We start from the raw sequence: 25,331 nt of genomic DNA, 5'->3' as shown, positions 1-25,331 counted from the left end.
ACGCAAAGATTACCAATGTTGATGTGGAAGGAAACGACTTGGCTGTTAACTGCAAGCAGAAAAGCTAGAAACAGCTTGCGATACCCTGAAGTGACTAGCAAAGTTTATACGGAGGTGAAACGATAGCCTGATAAATAATTACACTTTTATTACATGGACCAAGCTGATGGCGAGAGCCGCGCCGGTGTGTCAAACGGTGGCAGGTGATCAAGACTGACAGCTGAAAAACAAACAAAATGTGCGTCGTTTTCGGGCCTCTCATCTACCCAGCACTCAAATTCTGCACGTCTGGTCTGGTCTGGACATATTCACTCTATAAGAATGCCCAAAGCGTGTTAAGCGGGAGGTCAAATTTGCCTATAATCATCGACGTTGATACTTAGGGAAGGAATGCGATCTGTGATATATGCGTCTCCTTTTCATACGTATGACCCTTCTCGTCAGAACCGCTGCTTGGCAGCATTAAGCGCGGCATTGAACATTCAATTCCCACTTGCATCTGTCGTCAAGGCTGTGGCAAGCGATACGGAAGTATCGCACCAAGGCCGCAGTGTTCGCACTGCTCGCGAGAATGTGCCAAGTAGGACGATTGATATGCAGCGCGAGCCGACACGACTGATCGAGCGACAGGCCGAACCCGGTGTGAGTTGATTCCGCACCGAACGATATATGAGCGAATCTCTGACGAGTCTGGACATCCCTGGCTGCCGTCGGAGGTCACGTACATCGGCTGTCACGGCGACGAACCTGCTTGATTGAGGCACCTTGAGTAGGTGGCTTTACCTTGGCACCTCATATGCAAACGAAACAAATCAGCCCCTGAGCACGGACGGCTGTTAGCTCCTGCGTGCAAGTACTCAGTGCCGAATGCCAAGACCCCGTCTACCTGTTCACTTGTTGCTAGACCGACCCTATAGGTTCTCTGAAGGCCTTTATAAGGTACTTCGCCATGTCGTTGCCTTGTGCCTGCTTGATCTACGCGTAGTCAGAGAAGTAGCTGCAAATAGAAGTACCGGCAATTGTAATTGTTGTATTTCTTTTTATTTGCCTTTAATTCTAAATCTGCAATAGACATTTGAGACGTAGACCGGGCATGGTAAGAAACTTCTGTTTGTTTTAAGTTTTGTCCTTAATACTGCAAAGAAATTAGTGATGAGCAAACGACCAAGCGGACGTAAGGGCAGCAGTTCTAACACAAATGCGACCCGCGACAAATTTAGCCGACAAATATAGATGTGGGAAACTTTGCACCCCCCCCCCCCAACACACACGCCCGCCGATGTGCTCAAGGCATTTAGTATAGCAAATGAAATACTTAAGCTGAGCTCGCCACGAAAGCCTTACTTCGCGAAAGAGTTGGCTTATGCGCTTTTGCAGCCACTTCTCTACTAAGGAATGCCGGAGACGACCGAGGTATGGCTTGAGGGAGGCACAGGAAAGAGGTATGCACGAAAACAGTCTCAAGCGGCGGCGCGTCTGTTCGCATACCGAAGCTCCACTTCCTGAATGAAGAAAAAATAAGATACGCCTCAACCGGATCGGGGCACACCCTTGCACCTGACCTTGTCACTGGCTTGTAGGTCACTGCCAGGACTTGGGTGCGAGGTTGGGCAAATATAACGAAGGCGAGTCCGACGGACGACCACTCGCTGTATCTGTCTCGAGACTTTCTTTGCAGGTGGGTCATACACCCCGCGTTTTCTAGGACAGTGTACTCTATTACCGCTCTGTGTCGCTGTGAGGTCTGCGCTGCGCTATGAGAAAAACAAGGCGCGCCTTTCGTCGCACGCAACTCGAACCCGTTTCATTTTCGTTCTTGCGGCCGTTGAAGTTTCGATACTCGTGAGACGGTACCGCGATACATAGCAAACAAGACTGAACTTGAGCTCCAAGGCGCCGGCTTTTGCTTTCTACGTACTAATATTATTTGGTTGATTGTTCCGCAGATCTTATGAATTGTTTGGTTGACTGTTCCGCAGACCCTTACTTGCGCATAAAATTTAAATTTATTTAAGCTCAAGGCTCTTTTGGCTCACCTGTTAGGTTTCGTTTTTTCCTTTCGCTTTCTATACAACCAAGTTAGTCCATAACTTTGCTCTTGGTGTTATCGTTGTGCCTTACATATATGTCGCTTGAGATAACGCCAACCTTGGCAGACCTTGTATGTTTGTGACGATAACTCATATTCGGCATTGCATGTGTTCACAGGATAAGTTTGTGTGTACTTATAGACCTTTCCAGAGAGCGCTCCCTGGACGTCGCCATACTGCTGGCCGGACTGTTGTGCACAGCTGGCGCAGACACGATGCAAGGAGGAGCGCTGGTTCTCAGAACCTGTCCATCATCTTAAGCCCAACTACGTCCACTGCAAAACAAAGGCCACGTCCAATGGTCCTCAATTAACCCTGTCTTGCACCTGCTTGCCGTAGACCAAAAAGCCGGTGTTTTGACACCTGCGTGTATCCGATGGAAAGGCCTATAAAAAAAGTCCGACGATTACGTGCACACGGGGTATTCAAAAGGGGTATTAATTGCTTTGTTCTTCTTTCCTTAGTGGTGCTTGTGAGTGTGTATGCTTGAACGTTTTAACGTTGTCCTTAGTGCTTTCGACATTAAGGGAATCACTTAGGTTAATAATAAACTGATAGTTTCCTTTTCCAGAACAACTTATCAGCAAGGGGCTGGCAGGACAGTTGAGTGTGACAGCCTGGGGATTTATAAGGCGGAAGCCCGATGAACAACGTCCGCCAAAATAAAAGATTGCGATACTCTTCAAGCCTAGCGAAACGTGATAAGAGAGCCAGCAAAACGTAAACCTAAAACAGCAATGTTTTAAGAATGACTTCTGATGCCATGACCACAGCATTGGCTACGGGTGACTTAATCTCGAAAGGACGCATTCTATTCGCTCAGGGTCAGCGTCCAGAACGAATGTGCGTAGGGATGTGAGGAAAGACAAGTGATAACCGACACACAACAACAGTTAAGACACTCCGCAGATGGCTTCAAGTCTGGAATATGGATCTCAAGCCGCCACCAGGGCATTTCTGTGGTGGCGGCGCTTAACGGCAACAAGCGTCTGCATTCAACCTACTTAGAAAAAAAAAATTCTGCTGTGATCTGCAATAATCCAGACTCTTCGAGAACAATGGAGACCGATCCGTCATACCCAATGTACCAATTTAATTCTTTTTTTTTGGCTTGATAGCAGTCATATCTTTGAAGTCGTGTCTGCCACATATGCTTTTGCTTTTATTCATTCTCAGAAAGATTCAGGTCGGCCGAAAAAAACAAAAAAAAAACATGGCTTTAAAGCCTTGACCGAGCCGACGGCGTTTCCGAAGTGGGCTCCCGAGTGACCCAAAGCCAAGTTTAACAGTTGCATGCAGCGCTTGAGAAACCCCGTCACGTGGTTTCCAATGCATAGAGTGGAAAAAAATAGCAACATAACAATATAAAAGCACAACTATCACTTCTACGCCGCGTATGGCCGCTCTTTTAATAGTTTTTAGGTCACAAAGGTTAAAGTGAACTAGTAGTTGTAGGAGGCAGCCGTCGTTATAGAACTATTTGGAAAATAAGACTCTTTACCACGGCGCGTTGCAACAACAGAGCCTCCCCACGGAGCTTTCCAGGGCTCTGCAGAGCTGCACAGAATCTGTAGGAAACCGAATGCAGCGTCGTCGTTTTGCTTGGACGTTATGCTCACTGGGCGCGCACAATGGCCGCCGCTGGCCTCTCCAAGTGCGTAGGCGCCAACACTGGCGAGGCGGAAATAAGTGGCGTTGCTCGCCCCCTCACGAGAGTGCGTGCGCGCACGCGTCTCACAGAATTTCGCGCTTCCTGCTTCGCAGCACGTGACCACCGCCAGGCGCTACTAACTATGAAGCGAGTCATACTACACTGCAGATTTCGCAGCCAGGCTGCAGACTCTGCAGTAGAGCCAGGCTGAAACAAAGGAAGGTCTTGGGGGTCTAGAAGGTAAAAAGCGTATTTTTATTTGTCCGTGTATGCTTTGTGATAAAAAACAATAAATAGGATGACCTAGAATGCTTTCGGCAAGAATTATTGCTGTACTGCTGGGCCGCCGCCTCGAATTAAGGCATTTCGGAACGTCTAACCTCTACTGGCAGCGTTTCAGCTGTCGACCGTGATGAAAAAAAAAAAACAGAAATACAAAACCGATATCTGGACTGAATGTCGGACTTCGTCCCTCTTGAGCCTTCACGGCAGGAAGAAAATTAATTTGTCATCTGTTCTGCGTAAACTTTAGAATGCTCGTTGCAGGCCACCTGAATCACTGTTGCATGGCAGAAAATAAGTGGAAGAATAAGTGTGTTCAAATCTTCGTGAGCCTGCTAGTATAGCCCGACGGTGAGAGCTGTAGAATATAAGTACTGACCGAACAACAGTTTCAACTTCATGTAAAGAAATACGTTCCTGCATTCATCTACAACACACCTTCATATTAATGAAAGGTGATGGGAGCAGGAGTTAAATATGTGCCCTTCCTACCTTCTTGTTTTTATAAGCGCTGACTAGCGTCCAAGCTGCTTTTTATCATTTTCTTCACTCTATACTATAAGGCGGGTTAGCAGTTATATTGCAAAGCACATTTATGCATGATAGCTATAAATAGCCAGTACGAATAGAACGAGGCTTCGAACTTGAGGCCTCTAATTTGCCTTTACTGCTCGTTCTAAGCGCAAGATTCAAAAATACGCTTATCATATGGGCTCGGCCAAACCTTGCGGACATTAATTTTGACAACACGCATAGCGCAACCCCTAAAACATTACAAAACATTGCTTGGCTCTTTAAGTTCCTCTTTGTGAAGTGTTGGAGCCTGCTTCGCGAATAAAGACCTGAGAATGCCTTAATGTCTTCTCTAAGCAGCATGTTCGTTGCCATTTCGCCATTTCTCGCTTACTGAAAGATTTCTGCGCTAAAAGAGAATTATAGGCACACCTCCTACAAGCCACGTATGGTTTGAGCTGGCTTTGTCCTAGATTTACCTCACGAGGCAGTAAATAAAACAAGACTTTCCTGTTTCCCCTGCTGAGATGGGGTTTGACGAACACGTCGCAAAAGCATGCTGCCCGAAAGTCTTGAATAATATGTGTCCCACCCCCACACCAGCGCTCTACAAAGGAATAAAGTGAAAGCATCAGCGGGCAGTTATTGTAAAGGGACTTGTCGTAACACTGCACAGAAGGGGGCAGCACAAGGGAGTGTTGGCTCGCTCCACAGCGCGCATGAACGTACACCTACACCTTAAGCAAGCCAAAGCGAGCCTCGTGCAGCGTCTATAGGCGCCGCGGTGACGGACATCATGCAGACCAGCCAGCTCGGTATCAGGCGCGTACAGTGCGCTCTGATTAGAGGGTTGGCCGGCCTATTCTGACCTCGCGCGCCCTCGAGCCTTCGGAGGGCGGGAAACAGCGAGCCGCGATGCTCCGATCCGTGTACGCTCGCGCTGCTTGACCGAACTCGGCGCACACGTAACAGGTCCGTGACGGGCAGATGCCGAAACGTCCCGCCGCCGCCGCCGCCACGCTCTGCTGGCCTTTGATTTCTCGCCGCGCGAGCAAGGGGGTGTCAGGAAGGAAAATGAACCTACTCTCTCCACAGGCGCAGCGGCTGCTGTTGTTACTAGCTCGAAGCGGGCGTGCTTCTTCACTTTGTCTCACTCGCCTTTGGACGCCGGTGCACGCATCATTTGCAACTCCGGGACAACCAGGAAAAGCGAAATCAGCCACGATTTGCGAGCAAGGCGGAGCATTTGAATACTGAATTTTCGCATTATGTAACAAACGTATCATCTTTGCTTAAGGCCGTGGATATCAGAGGGCCTGCGCGGTCAGCAGAAGCGAAAGACCACGGCACATACCAGCAGCCAGTCTCGGCCGTCGAGGTCCCAACGACCTTTGAGCTTGGATCAACAGCCCTCAGTTCAGGTCTTTGCATTGAGGGCTCCCGGTTCCTAGCTCCCAAGACCACAGGCCACATTTTTAGTGCGCTAGCCCTCATAATAGCCATTCCCCGCGTTTAGCTGTGGTTTGTTTGTTTGAAGTCTAGCTGTGGTTTGTTTGTTTGTTTGTTTGAAGGCGTACATATACCGTCCGTGGCATCTACTTGCCTATTCGCATATTTTGCCGCGGTCGTATTCAGAATGGACGACGTTTTCGGTGTGTTCTATTGAGAACTTAGCGGTCACCTGTGCAGGTACATATGCGAAGGGTAAGATTAAATCAAAGTTTAGCTCGCTTCTTGACTGTCGTCACTACGCAGGTAAACACAATGACCTAAGGGCTACAGGCAAGAACCCGACAGGGCGTACACGCTCTGTCAACCGCGCGTTTGTTTCCTAATGCCGTCACTATCGTCGCATATACCCCTGCAAAGTTCTCACTTGATTTGCCCACCTAACTATCTGCCGCGCCCTGGTGCGCTTACCTTCTCCGCGAACCCACTCCGTTATGCTGACATACCGTCAGCTGTCTTTTATCAGCAATTACATGGCCTTCCCGTGTCCATTTACTTTTCTTGATTCGAGCAGCCGAAAGTTGCTTGAGTTCTTGCCGAGCTTCGAAATTTAGGACAACCCGTCTCTCACCGAGCATCAATCGCCCTTCGCTCCATCTTCTTCGAATCGTACCGTGACGCCGCGAAGGCTATGTAACTGCTTAGAAGAAAGGTGAATCCAATAGACAGCCGAACGACGGCTGGAGAAATGAATGACCCTAATTTGTCATCGCACAATCCATCACCTCTCCCGCGTCGAACGCGCCCGGCCAGTGAGCACAGCTCGCTCATCACGTCACCCGTGCCAACTCGCGCCGTTTATAATAATACGCGGCAGCCAGAGCCGGGAAAAAGAGAGCGCACGCGAGCGCAACCAGAGGCGCTGGCACATCGCGCGTTGCGCAAAGAACTGCATGCGTTCGCCGTCGCGTGTCACATCGCTATCGCGTTTCGCAAGACGACCTCGTCAGAGCCCCGACTCGGACGGCGCCTCTGTGCCGGCACAAAGACAAGGGAAGGGGGGGGGGGGGGGGGAGGGGGGGTTGCAGGGTCAATGGAGCCGCGACAGCGGGGTTAATATACGCTCTCCAGCCTAATCACGCGTTGTGCGCCATAGGTACACAGGAAGCCTATGCTTCTGCACTCCCCGTTGTACGCCATGCGGGGACATATGCTCCTACGAAGACAGCTCCCTCGTCGTTCATAGCCGCGTGCGGCAGTCGCATAAGCAGAGTTCCGTTATTGTTTGGAAGCTCCTTGGCCCAGTGGAGACAGGATTTCGTGGAATTATTGAGAGCCTCGACCAGTGAGTTTCATGGGGTAGTCTCATAACATTTTTTGTTGTTCGGAGGGCAGGACAAATACAGACGAAATCTGTTGTGCTTTTGCTTGTCTGCAAGAAGCAAGAAAGGCCTGGGCAAAGCATTTTTCATGAAGTGACACTGATCAGCTTAGCAGCTTAGCTTAGCATTGCGGGGCTGCAACCGTGATTACTAACCTCCAAAGACGAACTTATACTGACTTAGATCCCTTCTCTTTGTTTAAAACTATTGCATAAATTGTTTTTAGCCCGTTTCACTGAAACAGCGGTTCTAAGTGCGGGCTTCACAGGGGATCTTCACAGGGTCTCCAACGTAATCAAGTATTGAGAAACGTGCAAACGCGTCTTAGGTGTTCTCACGTGGCGTTGCAAGTGAGCTAGCTCTCAAATAGTTTTTCTCTTTGAGCTTCCTCAAAGACGCCTCGATAAACTGTGTAATCTCGTGTTCTCCAGGCTTTGGTATTTGAAGCAACGCCGAAATGAGGGTCACGACCTCTTGTCACACATTATGCAATAATAATTGCGTCCGATCAATCATGGCGGCTTTTCCTAAACAACTCCACCCGCGCACGAACGAAGTCACGCTTACGCCATACCTTTCACCCATGCCGCCTTCTCCTTCGTGAGCCAAATATCAGCCACGTGCCGTACGCGGACACAGAATGCCCAATAAGGCTGGTGAACCCGCGCCATTTTCCTTGTTTCACAGAGCGCGGCTGCCACGCCGCCGCTGCGTCTCTTTGATCCAGGTCGCTGTTTTTGTGTACGTGCTCCGCTTATAAGGCGCGCCGCGGGACTACGGGACTCTTCTTCGATTGTCCTTCATACTGGCGTCACAATAACCGATGCTCTCCGTAAAACGGACAACTGCTGCGAGCCGCGTCGTGTTCCCCATTCAGAATCTCGCACGCCACTGTTCTCGTGCCCTTAGCGTCCTAAATCAGGCGAAAGTGTCGCCACTGATAACGCGCACGAGTGGCGGATAAGACAGAAGGAGGGAAGGAAAGAGAAGAGACAGAGAAGAAACAGAGCGATAGAGACAAGGAGAAAAGAAAAGAGAAGAAAACGTCGTTTCCGCGGAAACAGAACGCCCGGGTGCGGAGAAAGTAGCGAGGCGGCACCTGCATTCCAGAGGCACACAATCGCCGCCTAAATCGTTGTTTGTTCATCGGCTCGGAACGCCCCTGATTGCGCATGCGTACGAGTTTTTTTTTGTCCGTACTTTAGCGCTTATCCTCGCTCTCTGGCGCTGCCTACACAAAGACGGGCCACCAGAGAAGCAGAGGAGGATTGGGATTGAGGGGAGGGGAGCTTGCTGCATATAAAGTGACGCTGTACCGAAATGATGAAATTCGCGATTTGTCAAGAGGCACTCATGCGTCATTTCTTCCTTTCTTGTCCAAGTTGTGCGGTTTGTTTTATTCTAGGGAGGTAAACGTCCGAATGAGCTATAGCAGCGACAACAGGGAAGAGAAAGCGACCGTCCGCTTAGAGGTGCGTTCGTGTATGTGCGTGAGTGCCGTGAATGAAAGGCGCCTCTGGAGGTACCCGCCCAGCAGAAAGCTCACGCGGTGATTCGTGTCGTGCCATCGCCGGTGGCAATGGCGGAGCTATGGGATGTTTCCAAACTTCTCATTTCGATGCGGACGCCGGCGGGTCACGCGGAGAGGGAGGGTCACACCGTGCGTGCCGCGATAGCCGCCACAGTGCGACGTGATAGCTGTGGCATAATCGATGACGCAACCGAAGGGCCATCAGGGTGTCTCGCGCGCAATTATACGCCCCTCGCACCGCCATGGACTGCGCAACAGGGTCCGGCAGCTGCGGCGGCCTGCGAGGCGTGAAAATGGGAAAGCCTGAAACAGAGGCTGGATGCTGGAATGGGGTCGGCGGCCCGTCTCTAGTTTGGTGCTCCGATGGGAGCCGTGTTTCTTTTTTTTTTTTTTTCAAATTGAGGGCTGTCCACGGGACTTCCTCTGCGGTGAACGGCGTCTCAGTCGTAGTATTCGTAACTGATAACTCTCACGCCTCAACCTGCTGGCCAGTGACAACGTTATAGAAGTGACACTTGATAACAGCCTTATCAAGCCATGTTATGTATGGAGAAAGCGCTTCCGTAGTGTGTACAGCATAGCCGTCGGTCCTTCGCCGTTGGGGATTGCGAGAACTTCACAATATATCTTTCCAATGCTTTGTTTGGTGCGTGAAAAGTAATGTGAGTGCACTTGTACGCTTGAGTGTACTTGTGAGTGTACTTGTGAGTGTACTTTGTACGCTTTTGCATACTGTCTACGCCGAACTGGGACGTGTTGTAAGGGGGCGGGGGATCACGCTTGTGATCTTACGACTGCGAGCAGAGAGAGAAAGAAAGTAAGCTTTATTAAAACGTGGCACTGGACGTCGAGCAGATATTTTGCCGAGATGCAAAGGTCCGCAGGTATGGCGCCACCGCCATGGTTCGCAAGAAAAGGCTAATTACCTCTTTCTTTGTCTTCATTCGCATTGTAACCACACGCACGCGTCTCTTTAAACATATTCCAAATTACTTTCTGCCTAGCCGTCGCGGGAATTTTCCAAATTTCCGCATGGAAGTGTTTCTCTTTGGACAATGCTTATTACAACACAAGCGCCTATAGCACGCCCCGGTTTTCGTGTAGCGAAACAAGAACGAACTGAATTATGCGCATGTTCAAAGACAACGTACAAAAACCAGGCACGCCCGCTCACACACGTCGCGGAGGCAGAGCGGGGGCGTAATCTACGTACGGTAGCAGCGCGCATTATACGGCGCAACGCGGAGCGAGGACGGCACGTGCTCTGAGCAGTAAGAAACAACAAGGAGGAAGGTGCAAGGGGCTTCTCTTTCGGGACAAGCGGTTGGGTCGAGCAGCGGTTCCTATAAACGGAGCACACGCAGCCACGGGGGATTCACCCGGAGGTCTCTGCTCGGGACATTTCGTGGCGCTGCACAATTTTACGCTCCAGAAGAGGGCGGCACGCGCTCTGGTTTCCGAAGAATTGTTTGCCTTTTGAAGACGACGTGCGAGGGTGGAGAGAGTGATGCCCAGGTTAGGTGCATGTAGCGGTTAAGGAGGCCACATAGCGAGGAGTGAGAAATAGGCGAAGAGCTAGGTGTGCGCATGCACCGTGCCTAACGCACGTTCTTTGACGTTTAGTTAGGGAAGGGGGGGGGGGGGGGGGGTTGTAGATTGCGTTACCTAACTGCTTGCGTGCCATTACCTAACTGAGAGGGAGGTGGTCCAAGCCAGGTGTGATTCCACGCAGTTTACTTCTTGCAAAGTCTGCTGTCATGCATTTTTCGCGTAATAGTGAGCTTGAAGCAGAGATGATTTGGCTTTGAATATCAGGACGCATTAATTTAAGGTTATTCCTAGTCTCCACCAGCGTAACGAAAGCTGGAACCTGTAGTTATATTTTCTGTCCCTCATTTAGCCCTGCTAATGCCTTCTCTAAATATGTAGCTGTGGCTTCCATGAGAGCTGGACAGTTACAGCACCTTAGCTTTCTTCATGACCTCCTCCTCCTCGTACCCGAACTTTTATGTCGTGACGAGCAGCAAACCTTACCATTTGTCCCATTTTTTTTTTTTAAATTCGACTCAGTGATTGACCGGAAACTAGACCTGCAGGTTGCCTGCAGCTGCTGCTTCAACATGTGCGAAATCTCCAGTCGATACTGTCACGAATAAGAAATGACATCTATACGTCCGATAAGTTCGAAGAAATTGGTACAAGAAATGTCCGTACCCCATCAGAACTTTGCGCTCAATTTCAGAGAAAATAAAAACTGTTATCTTATATCCATTGTAGGTATACTGACACAACTGCTCACAGTTTCACCCTCCTTACCTAATAAGGAAAGGGCGGTCCACCTGTATACAACGTAGATTTATGTTTTCATGGAGAGCTCTGAACATGGCAATACAGTGCAGTGCCTTGTTAGAGCATGCTTAAATAAATGAAGGAAAGTGTTATTACACGGAGTTGAAGCAGTGATGGCAAATGTAACGGGGAATGAATTTCAACGCATAAAAAGTGTCCTATTCATAACGCACGGCGGTAACATTCAAGCTGAGGTATAAAACCAAACTTAGTTTATACTGCAGATCAGTTACCCTTTATGAAGTGTAGCAGATATGCCTGCTCTGCACCTTATTCTTCCTTAATTCCTTAAGTTTCATTCATGTGCTCCGTAATTGCAGTTCCTTACAGTGGCAGCAGGTGCCCACAAGATTCGAAAGAAGGCCTGTCAGCACTTTCAAACATGAAGTCTCACCGATGTGGTATTGTGCGAAGCTTTTCAGGCAAAATGATCGCCATAGAAAAAAAATGCGGTATTGCTGTTTTACTCTGCATATTTTCAGACATGGTAATCAAATGTCTTTTCAGGCATAGTATTCAAATGTCGTCCTGGGGGTTAGAACTTAAGGCCACGTTTCTTATCGACATAGCCCAGAGGCATCGTGAAAACAACTGCTGGGCCGTGATGTCGTAAGGTAAACTTCTGTTCGCCATGCTTCGTAAAGAGTACTTTTTTAACCGTTGAAATTCATCAGACTTTGGAGTAAGAGGAAGTCTCTGGAAGTGACAAGCTTAAGCGAAAAAAGTACATAGACAGGTTCGGGTCGTTCCAAGACTTGGGGAAATATCATTTCAACATGCAAATACTTCAGAAAGCTACCAGCTTTCCTTCTAGAGCCTTGTGGCTGCGCTATGATAGATATTACACTGATCATTTTCTGATATAACGGGCGCCTACAACTGATTATTCCTTTGTTATCAGAGTACAGTGAAGAGGGAGCATGCTTCATAAGTCTAGTACTCCAAGGAAAGGGCGAACGCTAAGGTGATATGCTGGCTAAATAAAAGCAGATGTTTTTCGCGTTCAAGCTCTTCGCAATAAAGCCGGACGGTTTAAAGAGTCCTAGCAGAAAAATCTGTACTTATCTTACCAGGATTCATTCCTTGAGAGCATTCGAAGTCAAGTATGGAATGAGGAATTGAGGAACATTCGTCAGCATGCATCTTATGCAACTCTTGCGAACAGCAAGAAGGCTGTTTAAAGGAGCTTTTAAAGCATCTGCTTAGTATTTATTTATTTACTTATTTGTTTCCCATCTCACAGTGCATTCGAAAGCAAGCAATGCACAGCACAGCAGCCGAGGGTTTTAAGTACTCTTGAAATGTTTGAAAGTTGGGGTTAAAGGTCGAGAAAATATCTTAGGGAAGACATCGTTGTCTGGGAAGCATGTATACGTTTCGGCAATTGTGGCGAATGATAAACTTCGTAATATTATCAATGGACAAGGTGTATTACGCAATATCTCAACACACTCGACGAGAAAAGAGTGCGGATTTTTGGATCTCGTTTCCTGGTTTATCATATAGAAAGAAAAGATACAGTCAGTAATCTTGGTCAAAATCAAGCTAAAGTTGCATTTGTATTTACCAATTGAGTGTTGACGTGGGTGTTCGTGCTGCAATCAATAAACAACTCTTCAAATAAAACTTCTACTTTAAAAGTGTGCTAGACATCTTTGTCCAACCACGTCGATCTGATGAAACCACTGCTCTCAAACTAACGCAGCAAAAACCAAGTTGTTTGCAGTCTTTCATCGAACCGCGCCTTTCGCACAAAGAATGCTGCTTCACAACTGCACATTGCGGACATGGCCGTCCTACGTAGTGCCGCCGCTGTGGAGCTCGAAGTGAATAGTTGTCCCTTGACGTGTGGAAACCTGCGGGTGCCAGGGAGGAAACCACTGGCGCATGTCCAACATTCCTCAAATGCCGCCATACGCGCTTGAGGAAACCACGGCACCCAACTGGGAACGCTCTCTCAAGAGGTAAGTAAGCTCTGTACTCTACTGCGGGCCGCCCAGCAAAAAGATGGCACGCGAAAATAGAACATTAGCAGGATATGAGGCACTCTGGATATCTCAACGTTTCTTGCGATCTTTTTTAGCCGCATCTTGTGGTGGAAATTGCGGGTCTCTTAGGGAAAGTTCTGGCAATGTGGTGAAATCATGGTGCACGACGAATGCCATTTTCATGCGGGGTAGCCTCACCTCTACCTCTTCTAAGGTAGAGGTGAGTCATTAGTTCACGCTTGAGGTGCGGAATAAAGAGGAGACATGTTTGAAGAAAAATACATGACACTGCACATGCGAAACTGACATCGTTGCCACAATAGGCGTAGTGTCCACGTACCGCTTCAATGGTGTAACTAAGAAAACTCAACGCAGCGTAGAACATCATAGCACTATAGCTCACGCATTTAAATCAGCTGTCACGGGGCCTCACAGAAAGTTTCAGTTCTATAACGGCGGCTACGCGAGTAACGAGGAGACCACTCATATCGTGTTTCAAACATGACGTCACTTACAGTGTGACTCACATGTCTGTGTAAAAATGAGGGCGATAAAAGCGGCCAAGGAGCTTCACATGGCAAGGTCTGTCTGTTCCACATCGCTTTGCGAAAAACTCGAGAAACCGACGATGCTTCAGCGAGAACACATTGACACGATTTCTTAAGCGTTCGATCGGCATCATCGTTCTTTTTGCTGTTATTCGCATTGTTTAAAACTCGGTAATCTGTCGCTAGCTGCGGCGAGACGTCGTGTAATTGTGCCTCAGGTTCACGGTCACCGGCGCGCATTGCTGGCGGAACGACGTCAGCTGGACAAAAGGTACATCGACTTGGAAACGTTACTCTTTCTTTTTTTTTCGTCGCTTATCGTTTTTCTCGGTCTCTGGCTCATACGCATCTGCTCCTCACGAATCGAGGCCTTCGTCGGCGCGCACTGAACCGGGTTGGCGCGGCAACGCCGTCTCTCCAGAAAACGGCTAACGTGACTCACGAAGGACCGCCAAACGGAGCATGAGACTTACGTAAGGAGGCCAGAACGCCGTCTTCCTCCAAAAGCGCACAAAGGGGACACGAAACAGAAATTAGATCCGCGCCTCTGCGTGCTACGACAACGAAGATAATGCAAAGAGTAGAAGAGAGAATAAAGAAAGGGCCACTTACCGATTTGTAAGACGGCGCGTCCACTAAGACGTCCTCGCTCTCAAAGCAGTGCCGCCGCTCCGTGCTGTTCCGTGGGAATCCAACGTACTTTGGCGTCCACTAAAAGACCGTGTCTCACCGGCTTCACCACTAGCCTTGGTGGGCGGGGAACACTGCCTGTCGTTGGAGAGGGCCTCTACGCGGCGTCCTCATGTCACCGTGACATGGTTGCGCTGGCAGGACACAGAATCAAGAAAGTCTCTCCATTCACGTGGCTCAGATGATGATTCGTGAAACGATCACTGACTCGCGGGAAAGCCAACGACGACGATTGTGGGCTCAAATGACAAAGTAGACGCTGAAGGCGACAGCCGTGCTCGAAGAATTTGCACACATTCTGCCTTCGTGGGGGCCAACGGTTTCTTGCTCAGAAGTTCAACAACACCGTCGAGATCACTCAAGAGCCCGGCACAGGAGCGGCGTACACGAAGTCACCTCAGTAGAAGGACGACGTGAGCACCGGAGCGGCAAAAAGGCGATGGCTGAAGTCACTTTCCACCCGACGCAAGCGTCCGGTCGCACAGATCCTCTGCACGGACGAGGGACGGCCGGCGCCTCGCCTGCTTCTGCCGGTGCCGTGCGTCCACGCGTAACCTGTTGGCCGCCACTGAGTTCTGGAGCAGACGCCGCCGCACCACCGCCCGAGGAACTCGGTGATGCCGAGGATACCGCTCAGGCGAGGAGGATCGGCAGGGGGGGGGGGGGGGGGGGGGGGGGGGTGCCCGGCGGCGGGCAGTGTATACCAGGCGAACGGTAAAAAGAAAACAGTCCGAAGGTGAGGGTGTAGTAGGGGAGGGCGAAAGAAACCAGTTTTTGTTTCCCGGTTTAGAGGCGGCAAGGTCGCTCACCGGCCGCTTGGCGGAGAGATCTTGCAGCGGCGGCGGAGGTACAGGTATACTGGTGGCGGTGGTGCACTGTGGCAGGCCGCCGCAGAATCCGAGGACCTCTCGGCTTCCCCCGTTCCTCGGCCAAGCCGCCCGTTCTTTCGGGCCGGGGTCGACGCGTGGAATCCCGATGAGCGAGGCGGCGGGAAAGACGAGAGGCGAGGAGAGGCTGCGGCGTCGGTGCCCCGAACGGATCGCGTCTGTGTATTTTGTCATCGAAGTCGTCGCTTATACGGTCGGACATGGAAAGGGTTCGCCTTGGCCAAGGGGACGGTTAGCGGCTAGCGAAAAGAGGAGGAAACAGCCTTGACCGCTTCTGTGTTCTCTCTCTCTCGCTCCCTGCCATCGGGTCTAATGAGCACCGCAACGAGGGATGATGCGGCGCACGTCGAGTTTATTTAATGGTGCATAACTTCCGAATTGACGCTCGAGGGGGCGAAGTAGGATTGCCAGCTAAGTGCTTGTGGAAATAAGCACGCATTGAGGTCGCCGCCGATGGATGGATGGAAAGGTAAAACGACGATTAATCAGGTTCATTGCATTGCCTTTTTAAGTTTTAAGAAGCAACTAATTGTGTCATAAGCATTATTTCCGACGTCCACATAGTTCTGCCATTTACCGCTTGCAGAAGACTTTTTTTTTTTTTTGCGCTAAACTGTTCACAGCCCATTTAACATAGCCAACGTGCGGAAGCGTCCCTCAGCAGGTCACGAGCACGGCTGATTAATGTTTGCATACGACAGGGGCCGGTTCATAACAGCGCCAGCCGCGCTGAAGGCTCAGGAATCAGCGCAGACAAAGTAACAAGGAATAAAAGTCGCGTAGCGTGCACGTCAGTCGGATACTTGTTTATACTTGTTTATGTCTCCTCTTTTGATGGGGCCTCTACTGAGCACATCATAGAACGGCCTGCTCGCCATGTGGTGGAACAACAAAAGAAGTCATGACCACCTGCCTTATTCATCGTTATCATTTGGTGCAGCAGAGCACCTGGAAAAGCTAGCGCACATATTCAGAATGAAGACGAATGGAACGACCGCGAGGCTCAGTGTCGACGTCCGCAAATGAGGCATTGTCTTTCTCTGAAATGCCATTTCAGGTCCTTTAGGAGGATGATAAAAAGATCATATCCGTGCACCACCGATTTAATAACACAGTAATTTATACTGGAGCGTTCATTGCGAACCGTCGAGCGTGAAAAAAGTCATAACGCTGGGAAGAGCTCCTTTATTACTGGCCCCTCAAGTGTGTGCATAGCATTGTCTTCCAAAGGAGACCGCGTAATCTTTCTTTACACGCTCTTCACGAGCCGTCAACAGCTACCGTATAATATGGCTGAACGAGGGAAATCATTCTGTGTGCGACTACTTGAGTGAAACGTCGTTCAGAAACAACACCATCACTTGCGCTGCTAGGACCATTAGGACGGCTTCTAGACTCGTTGGTATTAGCTTTACGTAGTTCCGTTTTTCTTGCGACCACTGGAACTTGATATGAAAGGCACGCCTCAGTCAAATATAGAAACAACGCGTAGCATGTCCGGCATGTTCCTTTCCAAGCTTTCTTTTGTTGATAAACGTGGGTGGGGAGGATCACCCACTGGGCACGAGGTTTTGGAACGGCATGCTTAAGTTGAAGATGAGCCAACGTCCTCCTTTCTGACCTGTGTTTTTTTTTTTGTTAGTTTTGGTTTTAACATCCCAAAGTGACTTACACTATAATGGACGCTGTAGCAGAGGGCCCCGAATAATTTCGACCATCTAAGGTTCTTTAACTTGCTCTGACATCGCACAGTGCACGGACCTCAAGCATTTCGCCTCCATCGAAATGTGACCGCTGCAACCGGGGTCGTAACCCCATTATTCGGCTCAATAGCCGAGCGCCATAACCACGGAGCCACTGCGACGTCACTCTGACGTATGTGAAGTGTTCGTCCGTATCACATGACCTCTATGCTTGCAGTAAATGTCTGGGTGCCTGGAAGGCAAATTGTACTGACAGTTGGACCTTAACTTTGCTTCGCAGGCGTAAGGGATAAACGGCTAAAATGTCAAAAAGGATTCAAAAAGGGAAAGCAGTTTGACGCTACCTTTTCCCGCTGTGATGCCCATCTGCTTTCCTTCTTCACGCTCAGCGCGCGCACGTGCCCCTCGGTGCCCCTTTGAAATGGAAGGGGAGAGAGAGAAAGAGAGGGTGCACCGTATCGGAGGTGGAAGCTGCGTTCCCGTAAGGGTGAAAGTTGGCCAGCTTTTCGTCCGCGCAGTAGCGAAAAGAAGAAGCTAGAAAAAAAAAATTCTTCTTCGCTCTCAAGCAGCAAAGGAACGGGAGTAGAACGACAAGCTCTATGAAGAAAAAAAGAGAACACACGCACATGCATGTGCACACACACACGCACGCAGTACGACCAAGAGAAAAGCAGAAATGTGCGAACGAAGAGGGTTACAAGGTCGGGATAACGTAATGATTTTACGCTAATTGTGGTGCTCGTTTTGGATCTGCGCCATGGACAGAAGTGCCATTAGGCTACAGTTGCCACCGCTGTCGGCTATTGAGCGTTGCGGATATTAAGGTTGGAATGAAACCAAAGAAAATAATCATACCGCGTAGGCAAAGAAGCTCATGCGCGCACAACCGAAAAAGAAAAACAGCGCTTCGGCCGAATGTACTATGAACAAACATGCATTTGGTAGCCGTTTGGAGTTGCCCGAAGAGGTACAGTCTTTTTGTATCCAAACTGTGAACCGTTGTTTCCCCGGCAGCAGCAGGGCTAATAATGTCGTAAGCGGTTTCATAAGCATAGATTTACCAGTGCCGTGGAAGAAAATATGGAAGCCAAAAAGAAAAATCTGTGCATGCTTATAGCATTAACGGTAACGCATAAAGCATTCCTTTTTTTCTAGCATGAGTTACATTCGCCAATCGATGGCAGATCTGTAGCGTTAGCGTCAAGTTCAAAGATATCTTTACCACGAATGAAAACAGGAGCACAATTAGGCACAGAGTTAGAAACACATTTAGGAGCTCGTAGTATTTAGAGTAGTTTTTCTCTGTGTTCTTTAGCACTTTTGGTAGCAGTTCCCGCATGATCACACTCTGCTTGGCTCATACCCACGTACTGTTCGTGACCTTTATGCAAAAACGAGAGAAGTCGCCCAGTCAGCTGCCGACTAAAGCCTCCTATCCGCTATCAATCCAGCGTTTTCCTGAACCTTCTTTGTTGCAGTCTGAGAGATGCTTATCACTTTTTACTGAAAGGTCAGCTGTGGAGGGCGTATGGAGGCGTAATAGGCTGATAGGCGTAATAGGCTGAGCGCTGTACGCCTATCGCTGCAGTGTCCCTCTGTGCTACAGAATCTCTGGTGTTGTCGAAGACAAGAGTGAAATATGTGAAACTTACTTCATTCATCAGAAAGAGCTAGGACATGCTATTGCGCAGCCCCCCCCCCCCCCCCCCCCCCGCGATACGCGTGGCTGCTCCACTTTCCGGCATTTGCGAGGGGTGATAAATATGCGCTAAATTTCTCTTTACATTGCGTTTGGAGTAGGGGACACTCCTTATAGACATCCATGTAGGGATCACCATTGCAATTTTCTTTTGTGTTTCACGCCTCTCGAGCAGTACAGCGCACAGCGGAAGAGAATAGTGTTAGATAAGTGTGTCTCTTGCCAGGAGGTATCACCTAATCAGCTGATTGATGTAACGCATGGGGCTACAAGCTTCCGCACATCTCCGAAAATACAGTTTTCAGTCTAAACCTCATTTCAGATTTCATGGCTCGGCCATAGTTTTTGCTGAAAATGAGTACAGCAGTGAAATGAATAAAACACATAACGAATCTTCGCATGAAGTGGGACGAGATAATGAAAACGAAAAGCGCTTGAAGAAGACCTGCAGCTGCATAAAGCAGCCCGCCAGCAAGAAAAAAAAAACCCTTCATCAATTCCGTAGTGACGGTATTACTTGCATATTGATTCCACAGTCCAGACTAAGGCTGCGAAAATGAAAGCGGTGTTGAGCAGCCATTCGGTAGGTATGTGACAGACAGCCAGTTGCTAGGCCCGTTGCTGTTCTTGTTCACGGCTTGCAGCAGCGGCAGCAAGCCGTGAACACCATGTGAAAAACTGCTCTTTTGCAGTGCCGTCTACTTCGAGGCCCCACCGAACGTGCATTCGAAGCGCTGCGTCGACTTCTGGCTCTACATTTCACGGATCCGCCCCAGTGACGAGGGATTTCCTGGCAAGAAGTCATCTGCACATGCGCACCCAGCCAGCTCGACCCAACAAAAAGCGGGGCATCTTCGGCCACCCGTCACTTGGCAGCAGCGGCAGCAAGCCGTGAACACCATTTGAAAAACTGCTCTTTTGCAGTGCCGTCTACTTCGAGGCCCCACCGAACGTGCATTCGAAGCGCTGCGTCGACTTCTGGCTCTACATTTCACGGATCCGCCCCAGTGACGAGGGATTTCCTGGCAAGAAGTCATCTGCACATGCGCACCCAGCCAGCTCGACCCAACAAAAAGCGGGGCATCTTCGGCCACTCGTCACTTGGCAGCAGCGGCAGCAAGCCGTGAACACCATTTGAAAAACTGCTCTTTTGCAGGTTAGTAAGCGTATGTTTCCATAATATCTATTTTAATAGTATTTCTGCTGCTGCTGCTGCTGCCATTTGCTGACATTTGTTGACATTTGCTATGCTTTTTGCATTACTGAGATTCCTTTTGCGAGTACTTCTGTACACTTCAAGCAATGTCTGATTCCTGTAGCACGTGTGATGTGATCATCTCTGAGGATGAGCCATTTGTGGAATGTTCCAAATGCGAGAGCAACTATCACTTTGGAAAATGTGCTGGTCTTACTGAAAAGACCTTCAAATCGAAGTATGAGGCCACAAAGAAAGCGTGGCAGTGCCCATCATGCAGAAGTGCAGGAAGTAGCAATACATGTAGTAAAGAGAGTAGTGGCTCTGAAACAGATATCAAACTTGCGCTCCTCTCAATTAACCAAAAGTTAGAGCGGCTGATGCCCCTGGCAGAAAAAATTGAAAGCATGGAGGAGTCTCTTAGCTTCATATCTTCGAAGTTTGATGAATTTGAGCAAAAGGTCGGCCATCAAGAGGCTGATATCATAGACCTAAAGAAGAGGATATCGGAGCTTGAGAAAAAGGATGACTTAAATCAGGCAGCACAAGCTCAGTTTGAAAAGGAGATACACGATCTTGAATTCCGAAGCAGGCAGCTGAACTTGGAACTGCATGGCATACAAGAAGTGCAGGATGAGGATCTAACAGTCATATTGAATAACGTGGCTGATAAACTTCGAGTGCCTCGCTTGATGGAATCGGAGATAGCAACTGTTCATCGACTTCCCGCTAAACGTGATAAGACGCCAGGCATTATTGTGCGTTTTGCGAAGCAAGCTACAAGAGAAAACTGGTTGAAGAATAAGAAGAACTTAAAAGATAGCGACCCGCCCATTTTCATGCAAGAAAATTTAACACGCCGAAATAGAGAACTGCTTCAGGCAACTAAAGTCTGTGCCAAAGAAAAAGGCTATAAGTTCACTTGGTATGTCAATGGAAAGGTTTTCGTTAGGCGAAGTGAGGGAATGAGTGCCATTCATGTGAAGGGAAAGAGCGATTTGGATCGGCTATAGCACTCAGCATGGTATCTTTCGAGTTTCTTCTTGAAACATGATTGAAATGCAGCAGATGTATTATCTGCCGAGTGACTTGAACCGCACTGCTTCGTGTGTTGCGCTGACAACGCTTAACGCTATTCACCTGAACGCACGCTCTGTAAAAAACAAGATATTGTGTTTAGAGGAGTTCTTTGGCGAATTTTCATTTCCTTTTTCTTTGATCATGCTCAGTGAGACTTGGAGCACAGATGATTCCGACGTTTTCAGGATGACCAATTACAAAACTTATTACTTGAACCGCTCCGGCCTCCGGGGGGGTGGAGTGGCTTTACTGGTGTCAGATGACATTGAATGCGACAAGTTGGACTCGTACAGTCTTATTACTGAAGATTTTGAAGTGCTATCAGCCTGTACTGGCAGGTTCGTGTTTTCGGTTTGCTATCGTCCACCGAAGGGAAATATGGTTAGGTTTTTGGAATTTTACGACTGTTTTCTTTCATTTATAACAGATAACAAATACACTCTAATAGCTGGAGGTGATTTTAATATCGATATGTTGAAAGATAACTCCTCTACTAGAGACTTTAACGCAGTCTTGGCCTCGAACGGATTTATTAATCTTATTAACGATCCAACAAGGGTAACACAAGAAAGTGAGTCACTTCTTGATCTGCTGATTACGAACACTTCCCAACCGATAGTTGAGTCGGGCGTAATATCATGTGCGATCAGTGACCACCTTCCAGTGTTTGCATGCATAAATAAGACTAGACTGGTAAAGTACCGACAGGAGAAAGCGAAGTACCAAAGTATAACCAATGCTACCCTCAATTCATTTCACTAGAACAAGTTGAGTGGGATAGTATTGACGTTACCAGTGACGCAAATGAGGCTTACGATGAGTTCCTCCGAGTATTTAAACAGCTCTACCATTCCTCTTTCCCGCTAAAAGTGCGTGCAATAAAGCGTAAAACTCGCAAACCTTGGATATCTTCTGAGTTGCGCCAAGAAATTAAAACGAAAGACAAACTGTACAAAATCTTTTTAAACACACGTTCAACAGATGACCTAAGCATTTTTAAGAAATACAGAAATAGATTAACAAAAAAGCTACGTCTCGCTCGTGCGGAATACTTCGCGACATTTCTTGAAATTAAAAATGGTCGCCACGATCTGTTGTGGTCAAGGTTGAATTTCTTACTGAGGCGTGAGCAACCACAGGCTGCCCCGCGGGTTTTAAAGCTTGATAACAAAGATGTATCCGGCAGAGAGTTGGCAGATGCCTTCAACAACTTTTTTACCACCCTTGCCCATAACACCCCGTCAAGTGATTTCAACACCTATTTTAGCTCTTACAATAGGGACACAATATTTCTGAACCCAGTTACGACAGAGGAGGTTATATCAGTCGTACAAAGCCTAAATAACAGCCATAGCTGTGACATTGACGGCATTCAAGTGAGGCCTGTCAAGCATGTTATAAGAGTTATTGCCCCTGTTCTTGCAGATATATTTAACTTATGCTTTACTACGGGCACATTTCCTAAAAAAATGCAAATAGCCAAAGTAACGGTTTTGTATAAGAAAGGAGACCGCAATGATTTAGGAAATTATAGACCAGTATCGATACTCCCAATATTCTCGAAAGCTTTTGAAAAAGTTCTCTATACACGGTTGTCTGATTTTATTGATAAACATGACCTTTTGTCACCTAATCAATTTGGGTTTTGTAAAAATAAATCTGCCGAGTTAGCACTACTCGAACAAAAGGAATATATACTAACACAGTTTGAAAATAAGGCCTTTGTTATTGGTGTCTTCGTGGACTTCTCGAAGGCATTCGATTTAGTAAACCACAGTGTACTCCTGAAAAACTTGGAGCGTTGTGGTATTCGTGGACTGGCTCAAATGATCCTGAAATCATATCTTTCGCATAGAAAACAGGCTGTAAGCATAGACAATGTGACATCTGAACTAAAACTTGTTACTTCTGGCGTTCCCCAGGGTAGTATATTGGGACCATTACTTTTTAATATGTACCTAAATGATATCTCCAACATTAACTCCGCCGCAAAATTTATTATCTACGCTGACGACACTAGCATCTTTTTTACTGGAAATGATCTTGATCTCCTTGTTCGGGAATGCAATGACACCTTGAGTGAATTACAAAAGTGGTCCGAATCCAGATACATGCGTATAAATGAGAAGAAAACAAAAGCTGTCATATTTCGTCCTAAAAACAAAGTACTTGCTTCCCCCATCGAGATTAAACTAAACTCGCGACGTATAGACATAGTTGAACAATTTAAATGCCTTGGAGTAGTTTTTTCTTCCAGCATGTCTTGGGAACACCACACGGACCATATTGTCACGAAACTGGCTCAAATAACCGGAGTCATAAGTCGGCTCAGATACGTCATTCCAAGAACAGTAAAGTTACTCCTCTACAATTCACTTTTCTACTCCTATTTAAACTACTGCCATCTAGTGTGGGGCACAGCTACGGTTAGCTGTCTTCAGCGTATCTACATTTTTCAGAAAAAGTTCCTTCGTCATGTTTACAATGTCCCCTGGGACTCGCCAAGCAAAGATCTCTTTCTACAAAGTGGTGTGCTAAAAATACACAACTTGTATAAATATCGCTTGAGTGTCCGGTTTAAACTCGAAACACGTAGAAATGTAAACCACATACGTAAACTTGCTGAACTACATACCCGAGATGCAAGCTACACAACAAGGCATGCGGAGACATGGATAGTCCCGACCCCACGGTTAAACTCGGGTAGAGAACGCCTGCAGTTCACTCTTCCGTCCCTGCTAAACGCGTATATATATAATAATTTTGACCTTTTCAGTTCGTCAAACAGGTCTTTGCGTGCTTTGTATGCTAGCATGTAGGATTTTTGTTTTGTGTTTTTTTTTCTTCTTTCTCTTTTTTTTTCTCCTTTGCTGCCATTACCTGTGTCTACCCAATGTGAATATTGTGTCAATATTGTATAATGTTCTTTCGTTTTCTCTTGTATTGTATACTTGTTATCACGCTTTGCAACTGCCTTTTGTAGCCTTGCTGTCAAGCTGCTGCCAAGCGAAAGGGGGCTGCGGCTTAGTCAAGCTGTTTCTCAGCTTTTTCTGCGCCTCCGCTGTCTGTATGTTTACAAGGCAGAAATAAAGAATTTGAATTTGAAGCGAAATTTTGAACATAACCGAAAATTCTTACAAATGTTGTCGATCTGAAAAATGGCGCAAGGTGTTAAAATAGAAGGCTTAGGACGAAAGGGAAATGCATGAACCGAGTGCCTTACTGTGATATATAGTTGATCGTGGGGCGATTTTTTCCTTAGTTTTTGAAAAGAAGAAAAAAGCACTTCTACGAAAGACAATATTCAGAGACATTGCCTTTTGTACCGCGCTTCGAGAAATGCAAATAGCACCGAAGACGGCGGCTCACACAGGCGTAGCCCCACAAGAGAGAGATGCATTTCTATACGGGGAGCACGTCTTTCAACGTCGGTGCGACCTACTTCGACAAGTAGAGCGCAGTGATCAACTAACCACTTGCTTTCAGTCTTATCTTGCTTTTTACTTGTGCAAACCTCGACTCCGATATTCATGAAAATTTTTTGTGGACACGCCGCTGTCGGTGCAGGTTCTCGCTACCAGCAAGTCCAAGGAGAACATCTCATTCTAAGCTAGTTATATATGCATCGCTGCTGTCAATGCACACAACACTAATGAAAAGAACATACAGAACTCATCGGCGCATGTATACTTTCATTGTGTGCCTGTTTCAAGCAAAACTGCAAATGAGCTTTTAAGGCCCTTTTAGGCCAGGGCGATCGTCGAAGCGCCGAAAGCTGGATGAAAGCGTGTCGGCGAGTTTAAGCTTAATGCTTCATTCTTCCCTTTGTCGTGGTTTCCTCCAACTGATCTTTAACGTTCCGGTATATTTCGCGACAAAACTGCTTGCTGTCTCAGCTCGAGTCACGTTTTTTTGGTTCACGTCGTATTCACTGCATCCTCCACGATAGAGCGAGGAGGAGATCCCCCGGCAGGGAAAGGACTCTTCTTAGTGGCTCCACATTAACGACCGCAAATGCAAAAGGAGAAGCGCACCAGCCCTTGTATTCAAAGAGCATGGCAAGGAAGAGAAATTCAAGAAACACATACCAGATACTCACGACGAAACTATCTCACATGGGAGAGTTCGCGTCAAAAACGCAACGAGCGATTCTTCTAGGAGTTTTGTCTCTTTATTCCAACTCTCACGCCTAAAATATATGAGGACATGTATGTCATTCTTGTCGTGAGCTCAACACATAGCGGTTTTTGTGACATGACGCATCATGATGCATCATCACAGATTGTAATGATAC

The 25,331-nt window shown here is 47.7% G+C and overlaps 1 protein-coding gene and 1 long non-coding RNA gene across 3 annotated transcripts in view; one reads left to right on the top strand and one right to left on the bottom strand.

Moving 5' to 3' along the window:
* Positions 1 to 15,060, bottom strand: part of LOC149340855 (uncharacterized) — a 60,677-nt gene extending 45,617 nt beyond the window's left edge. Inside the window, exon 1 of the mRNA XM_089549754.1 lies at positions 14,396 to 15,060. The gene's annotated coding sequence lies outside the window, so the exon portion shown is untranslated. The remainder of the gene's footprint in view (positions 1 to 14,395) is intronic.
* LOC149340854 (uncharacterized) overlaps positions 1 to 25,331 on the top strand; it is a 118,732-nt gene that overhangs the window by 48,305 nt on the left and 45,096 nt on the right. The gene's annotated exons all lie outside the window — the stretch shown is intronic.

Source organism: Amblyomma mixtum, chromosome 6 (genome assembly GCF_055824585.1).
Source record: "Amblyomma mixtum isolate Tamu chromosome 6, ASM5582458v1, whole genome shotgun sequence".
NCBI lineage: Eukaryota > Metazoa > Arthropoda > Arachnida > Ixodida > Ixodidae > Amblyomma > Amblyomma mixtum.
This window is presented reverse-complemented; position numbering and strand designations above follow the sequence as displayed.